Below are 7879 nucleotides of genomic sequence, written 5' to 3'. Positions count from 1 at the left end.
GAACCATTTCTTTCAAAAAAAAACATAACTTTTTCACATAAGCATTTAACCAACTAGAACAAGGATTCAAGCATGCTATACAATCTCATTAAACCTAATTATTTCAACATTTAAACAAAGAACAACAACAATAATAATCAGCAGCAACAACATCAAAGATTCAAGCATGCAACACCCATTTTCATCATTTTTTTCAAGAAAAACAAGGTAAGAAACTAAAGCCAAGAAATACCTCAATGAAAATTCACTTTGATCTAGCTAAACCACTTGAAATCACCAAGCAAAACCCAGCCCTTGCACAGCCAAGCCTTGGCCGAAAAGAGAGAAAGAGAAAGGAGAGTGTTTTCTTTGAAAAAATTCTATTTTCAACACTTAGTCTAATTTTTGTAAAAATGAGAGAATAAAACATAAATACCCACTTATCACACTTCATTTCAGCCAACTAAAAATAAACAAATAACATTTAATTTCCATTTAATAAATCACATAAGACAAAATACTAATGGGGCAAAAAGACCATTTTGCCCCTCCACCATAAAACCACATAAATCATACTAAAGGGGTATTTTTGGGACATTCTAAATTCCCGGCCATTCCCGACATTCCCAATGTCTAAACCCGTCCCCAAATACTAACATACTAAGTTGTGATTTCTACTGAGCCAAACGCCGAGTTCCAAAATACCGGACACCGGAAATGCGAAATATAAAACCGCCGATGACATAATCATGCATTTCTGAATTCCATAAATAACAGTAATAAATTATTTAAATAGCTATAAATAATTTCATAATTAAACATAAACAACTGCTAATTTCCAAATTAACTAAGCGGGCTTTACAACTATCCCCCCCTTAAAAGGATTTCGTCCCCGAAATCTAACCTGAATAACTCTGGATATTGAGCTCTCATATCTGACTCTAGCTCCCAGGTGGCTTCCTCCACCTTGCTGTTTCTCCAGAGAACCTTGACCAATGCTATGGTCTTATTCCGAAGGACTTTATCCTTTCTATCCAGGATCTGCACTGGCTGTTCCTCATATGACATGTCTGGCTGAAGCTGAAGACTCTCATAACTGAGTATATGAGAGGGGTCTGAAACGTATTTTCTCAACATTGAGACATGGAATACGTTGTGCACTGCTGATAAGGCTGGAGGCAATGCTAACCGATATGCCACTTGACCTATCTTCTCGAGAATCTCGAAAGGTCCTGTAAACCTAGGGCATAACTTGCCTCTTTTCCCGAAACGTTTAATCCCCTTCATCGGAGATACTCGCAAAAACACATGGTCCCCTATTCGGAACTCAACATCTCTACGTTTCAGATCTGCGTAACTCTTCTGTCTGCTCTGTGAGGCAAGCATTCTAGCTTTTATCTTTTCTATTGCCTCATTTGTCCGCTGAACTGACTCTGGACCTAGGTATTTCCTCTCCCCTGTCTCATCCCAGTGGATAGGGGATCTACATTTCCTACCGTACAACAGTTCATAGGGTGCCATCCCTATCGTACTCTGATAACTGTTGTTGTAAGAAAATTCTATTAACGGTAGATATTTACTCCATGAACCCTCAAAGTCCATAACACAGGCTCTCAACATATCCTCCAATATCTGAATTGTCCTTTCGGACTGACCATCTGTCTGAGGATGGAATGCTGTACTGAATTTTAGCTTTGTACCCATTGCCCGTTGCAAACTTTGCCAAAATTTGGAGGTGAATTTCGGATCCCTGTCCGAAACTATAGACTTCGGTACCCCGTGAAGTCTCACTATCTCCCTGACATATAACTCTGCCAACTGATCCACTGTAAATGTTGTTCTAACCAGCAGAAAATGAGCAGATTTCGTAAATCGGTCCACCACTACCCAGATGGAATCATACAAACCCGTGGTCCTCCCATTTCCATTCTGGTAGGGTTAGAGGCTGCAACAACCCTGCTGGTCTCTGATGTTCAGCCTTGATCTGCTGACAAGTGAGGCATCTCGATACGAATTCTACCAAATTCTTCTTCATACCGTTCCACCAGAAGTACGGTTTCAAATCTTGGTACATCTTGGTGGTGCCGGGATGCAGAGAATAGGGGGTAGAATGAGCCTCCTCGAAGATCTCATTTCTAAGTTCCACACTGTTCGGAACACAAACCCTGGCTTTATACAAAAGCATCCCACTGTCTGACACTGAAAAGTCCTTGGCTTGACCAGCCAACACTTCATCTCGGATTTTCACTAACTCCGGATCTGTCATCTGAGCGACTTTTATTCTTTCCAACAGATCAGATTGCAGCGTTAAGTTGTGAAGCTGACCTACCACAAACTCAATGCTGGATCTAACCATATCCTCTGCTAGCTGAGGTGAGATCTGAACCATGCTAGCTACTTGCCCGGGACCCTTTCTGCTCAGTGGCATCGCCCACTACATTGGCTTTTCCGGGATGATAGAGGATCTCGCAATCGTAATCCTTCACTAATTCCAACCAACGCCTTTGTCTCATGTTCAAATCTTTCTGAGTAAAGAAATACTTGAGACTTTTATGGTCGGTATAGATCTCGCACTTCTCCCCATAAAGGTAATGCCGCCAAATCTTCAGTGCAAAAACCACTGCGGCCAATTCTAAATCATGAGTCGGGTATCGCTGTTCATAATCCTTTAACTGACGGGAGGCATAAGCGATAACCCGATCGGCTTGCATCAATACACACCCCAAACCCTGTTTGGATGCGTCACAAGAGACTACGAACTTCTCCTTGTCCGAAGGCAAAGCTAGTACGGAGCAAGAATCAACCTCTCGTTTCGGCCTCACGAAAACTAGCTTCGCATTTATCTGACCAGATAAATCGCTGATTCTTCTTCGTAAGCTCGGTTAGGGGCATTGAAATTTTGGAGAACCCCTCCACGAACCTACGGTAGTACCCAGCTAATCCCAAGAAGCTTCTGATCTCTGTCACTGTCTTCGGTCTCGGCCAATCCCTGACGGATTCAATCTTCCCGGGATCCACCTTGATCCCATCTTTACTCACAATGTGCCCTAGGAAGGACACCTGAGACAACCAGAACTCACATTTCTTGAACTTGGCGTAGAGCTTATGTTCTCGAAGTCGTTGCAGTACCATCTGAAGATGTAGCTCATGCTCCTCTTCTGATTGAGAGTACACGAGGATGTCGTCTATAAACACAATCACACAGACATCGAGGAAATCCTTGAATACTCTATTCATCAGGTCCATGAATGCTGCAGGAGCATTGGTTAGTCCGAATGACATAACCAGAAACTCGTAGTGTCCATACCTAGTGCGGAAAGCCGTCTTCGGAATGTCCTCCTCTCGGATTCTCAACTGATGATAACCCGAACGAAGATCAATCTTAGAAAAGACCGTCTTCCCCTGAAGCTGATCGAACAAGTCATCGATCCTAGGTAATGGATATTTATTCTTCACCGTCAACTTGTTCAACTCTCTGTAGTCGATGCACATCCTCATAGATCCATCCTTCTTCTTGACGAACAAAACCGGGGCTCCCCAAGGTGACACACTGGGCCGAATGAACCCTATGTCAAGCAACCCTTGGAGCTGAATCTTCAGTTCCTTAAGTTCAGCTGGAGCCATCCTATACGGGGCTTTGGAAACCGGATCCACCCCTGGTGCCAAGTCAATCACGAAGTCAATCTCCCGCTGAGGTGGTAACCCTAGAAGTTCTTCGAGAAAAACGTCCAAAAATTCCCGAACCACTCAGATGTCCTCTGGGCGAACGGTGTCTGGCCGAGTGGTGTCCACCACCACGGCCAGAAACCCTAAGCACCCGTCGTGCAATAATTCTCTCGCTGACATAGCCGAGATCACCGGGATCCGAGATCCCTGAACCGAACCCACAAATACAAATGGTTCTTCACTTTCCGGTTGGAAGACCACCATCTTCCTCTTACAGTCAATGCTCGCCGAATATTTAGATAGGAAATCCATTCCTAAAATAATATCAAATTCGACTAAGCTCATCTCTATCAGATCAGCGCTTAACTCTCTACCATCTATCCTGATCGGCATAGACCTAACCCACCTATTGGAGATAACCAATTCTCCGCTGTGTAATGTGGTTCCAAACCCTGATTCATATCTATCAAAGGGTCTACCCAATTTACTAAAGACTCTGGCCGCCACATAAGAATGTGTAGCCCCAGAATCAAACAGCACTGAATAAAGCGAGTTGTTAATAAAAAGCTGACCTGTAAAACTGATGGGCTGGCATCTGCATCAGCCTGCGTGATAGCGAACACCCTGGCTGGAGTGGGTATCGCTGGAGCTCTCGGTGCCTCTGGTCGGAGCTGGGGACATTCCCTCTTGAAGTGTCCGGGCATGCCACAATAGAAGCACCCCTGACCTTTGCACTCACCCCGATGGTGCCTCTTGCAGCTAGGGCACTCGGGGTAGGAGAATCGGGTCTCAGTACCACCAGGACGACTCCCTCTGTTCTGGTTCCCCCGGAACCTCTTGTTTTGACTCGAGCCGCCGGAAGCAGTGGGTGCCCTCTTCCTCTGATCAATGGCCGAACCACTACTCCCCCTGCTATAGCCTGATGCAGGAGGGGTAGGAGCTCCGCCACTCACCGGAGTACTGGCTGATTCTGACATACACCCCACTGCGCCCTCAGCTCGCAGTGCCTTCTCCACCATCTGAGCGTAGGTGGTGCTGTCGTCGGTGGTGATCATCAGGTCATGCCTGATCTTGGGATTCAACCCGTCCAGATACTTCTCCTTTTTGCTGAAGTCGGTCGGCACAATTCCCGAGGCTAACCTCGCCAACCGATCAAACTGAGTAGTATACTCAGTGACGCTCATGTTCTCCCGCTGGGTCAGGTGAACGAACTCTTTCCTCTTGGCGCTTCTAACCGCCTCATTATAGTACTTTGCATTAAAGAGTTCCTGAAACCTTTCCCAGGTCATGGTGGTGACATCATGGATCTGAGACACCATGTCCCACCATACCAGGGCGTCCTCCTAGAACTGAAACGTGGCACACACCACTCTGTCATTACCGGTGACACCCATGAAATTCAGGATTCTGGTAATCACCGTCAGCCACTGTTCGGATTTCATCACGTCCGGACCTCCCAGGAATACCGGAGGTGCTTGCTTCCGGAACCGCTCATACAAAGGTTCCAATCTATGGGCCGCCACCACTATCTCGGCCTGGGCAGCAGGGGCAGGTGCCACTGGTACTATAGGCACTGGAACTGCAGGAGCACCCTGCTGTCTCAACCTCTGAATCTCGAGGTCTTGTTCTTCGATCCGGGCTTGCATCTCCGCAAACCGTAACTCCCGCCGGGGCTCCCCGATCGGGCCGGGGAGCCTGGGCAGCCTGTGGCGGGTTCTCATCACCCCGGCCACGAGCCCTGCCTCGGGGACCTCTACCTCGGCCCCTAGCAGGTGGGGGAAACTGAGCTCCCTGTCCCTGATTCGACCCTACGGAGTTGCCCTGACTCCTGGTAGTCCGCCTGGCGTCCATCTAGTTAGAACCGCCTGCGAAACCAAGAGTTGGCATATTAGGTCGTATTCAAGGCGAGCTTACTAATGCCGCTTAATTTGGAAATTAGAAATGAAACATGCGCCTATTCTACTATCAGGCTACTAACATGCTTCCTAACAGGCTTTTCTTTTTCATAACTGAATAAAATAAACTACTAAAGCAATAAAGGCTTACTGAACCGTGAACCGAGCTAACTGCTGATGATGATTGTACATGTCGTGACGATCTTCGGAAGACAACCTGGCGGCTCTGATACCAAATTGTAACACCCTAACTATCTTAGGCGTATTACGTGATTTTTAAACGTACTGTGCAGCTCGTTGCTAATCAACGAGGTTTATGGAAAAACGTGATTAATTAAAATTTTGCTTTTTAATTAAACTTATAAACCATATTATAAAAGTCTCGGGATCCCGATTTATAAAATCATTTACAAACATTTTAACTGTTTAACTTTTACAACAAAATAAAGTCGTCTAACGACCAGTTACAAAAACTCAGCCTTGCTGTCCCGAGGATCGTACGCTCCAGGCCTAACCGCCCCGACATGTACAATCTCATAAGCTCGCTCACGGTCCATCAGCTATAGCCTTGCCTTTACCTACACATGAACATAAACTGTGAGTCGACAGACTCGCAAGAAAAGCATAATAATATCATACATAAAACTAATCGCCGTGTCCAACACGATGCCGAGTCCCGCTACCGCCATGTCCAACATGGTACCGAGCTACTCTTGCCATGTCCAACATGGTACCGAGTTTTGAACGTTCGGGGACGGTACTATTGACAAGTATCCTCCTCATCTGGTCGAACCGGTCATACTCCGCCGCTGGTCATACTCCGGCTCGTACCGACGGGATAGGTCAATAGCACCGAACCACCAACCAAGTGTCACTGATCGGTCGAACCGGTCATACTCCGCCGTCGGTCATACTCCGCTCGTACCGACGTGACGGGGTTGGATGGTTCGAAGCCTAAATACATAACTAATGTAATCTAGCAGGCTTCCTACATGCACGCTAAACATGTAATCTACATATGCATACCGTTATACTAATCTTACCCGGATTCCGATTTCGTGTGTCTTGCCAACCCGACCGGAACCGAAGCCGAGCGGACGGACATCGGCTCCTAAACCATAAAAATCACAACGCTATAAGTGACACGCTAAATCACTTCCCGGGGACTAAAACTTGGAACTAAAAGTTTCCCTATTGATAAAAAGCATGGCAATACCCCTAAAAACATAAAAAACGAGGAAAACTAGGGTTCTGAAAAATCCCCCAACCGGTAGATCGGCCATTGCCCAACCGAATTCCGGTTCGGGAAATTCAGGACCCCCATCCGAATTCCGGATGCACAACCGAATCGGTTCCTCGCAGGCAGCAACTTCAAAAATTCATAACTCGACCAATTCAACCCCAATTGGTACCAAACTTTCCAGACCTGTTCTAAACACCCTAAAGAACAAATCTAAGGCCTCAAAACCACCCAGAAAACACAGAGGCAAAATTCACCATTAAAGACCAAGCTTTGAGTTCCAAAACTCAAACTTGGTTAAATCAACTAACACGCATCCAAACCTAGTTAATTCTACTTAACTAAGCATAATAACACCTCTGAAAACGCACAAGAACATCCAGCAACTTCACAGAACAAAATGAACCATTTCTTTCAAAAAAAAACATAACTTTTTCACATAAGCATTTAACCAACTAGAACAAGGATTCAAGCATGCTATACAATCTCATTAAACCTAATTATTTCAACATTTAAACAAAGAACAACAACAATAATAATCAGCAGCAACAACATCAAAGATTCAAGCATGCAACACCCATTTTCATCATTTTTTTCAAGAAAAACAAGGTAAGAAACTAAAGCCAAGAAATACCTCAATGAAAATTCACTTTGATCTAGCTAAACCACTTGAAATCACCAAGCAAAACCCAGCCCTTGCACAGCCAAGCCTTGGCCGAAAAGAGAGAAAGAGAAAGGAGAGTGTTTTCTTTGAAAAAATTCTATTTTCAACACTTAGTCTAATTTTTGTAAAAATGAGAGAATAAAACATAAATACCCACTTATCACACTTCATTTCAGCCAACTAAAAATAAACAAATAACATTTAATTTCCATTTAATAAATCACATAAGACAAAATACTAATGGGGCAAAAAGACCATTTTGCCCCTCCACCATAAAACCACATAAATCATACTAAAGGGGTATTTTTGGGACATTCTAAATTCCCGGCCATTCCCGACATTCCCAATGTCTAAACCCGTCCCCAAATACTAACATACTAAGTTGTGATTTCTACTGAGCCAAACGCCGAGTTCCAAAATACCGGACACCGGAAA

Source organism: Cannabis sativa, chromosome 6 (genome assembly GCF_029168945.1).
Source record: "Cannabis sativa cultivar Pink pepper isolate KNU-18-1 chromosome 6, ASM2916894v1, whole genome shotgun sequence".
NCBI lineage: Eukaryota > Viridiplantae > Streptophyta > Magnoliopsida > Rosales > Cannabaceae > Cannabis > Cannabis sativa.
The sequence above is the reverse complement of the archived record's forward strand: the minus strand, read 5'-3'. Positions refer to the sequence as shown.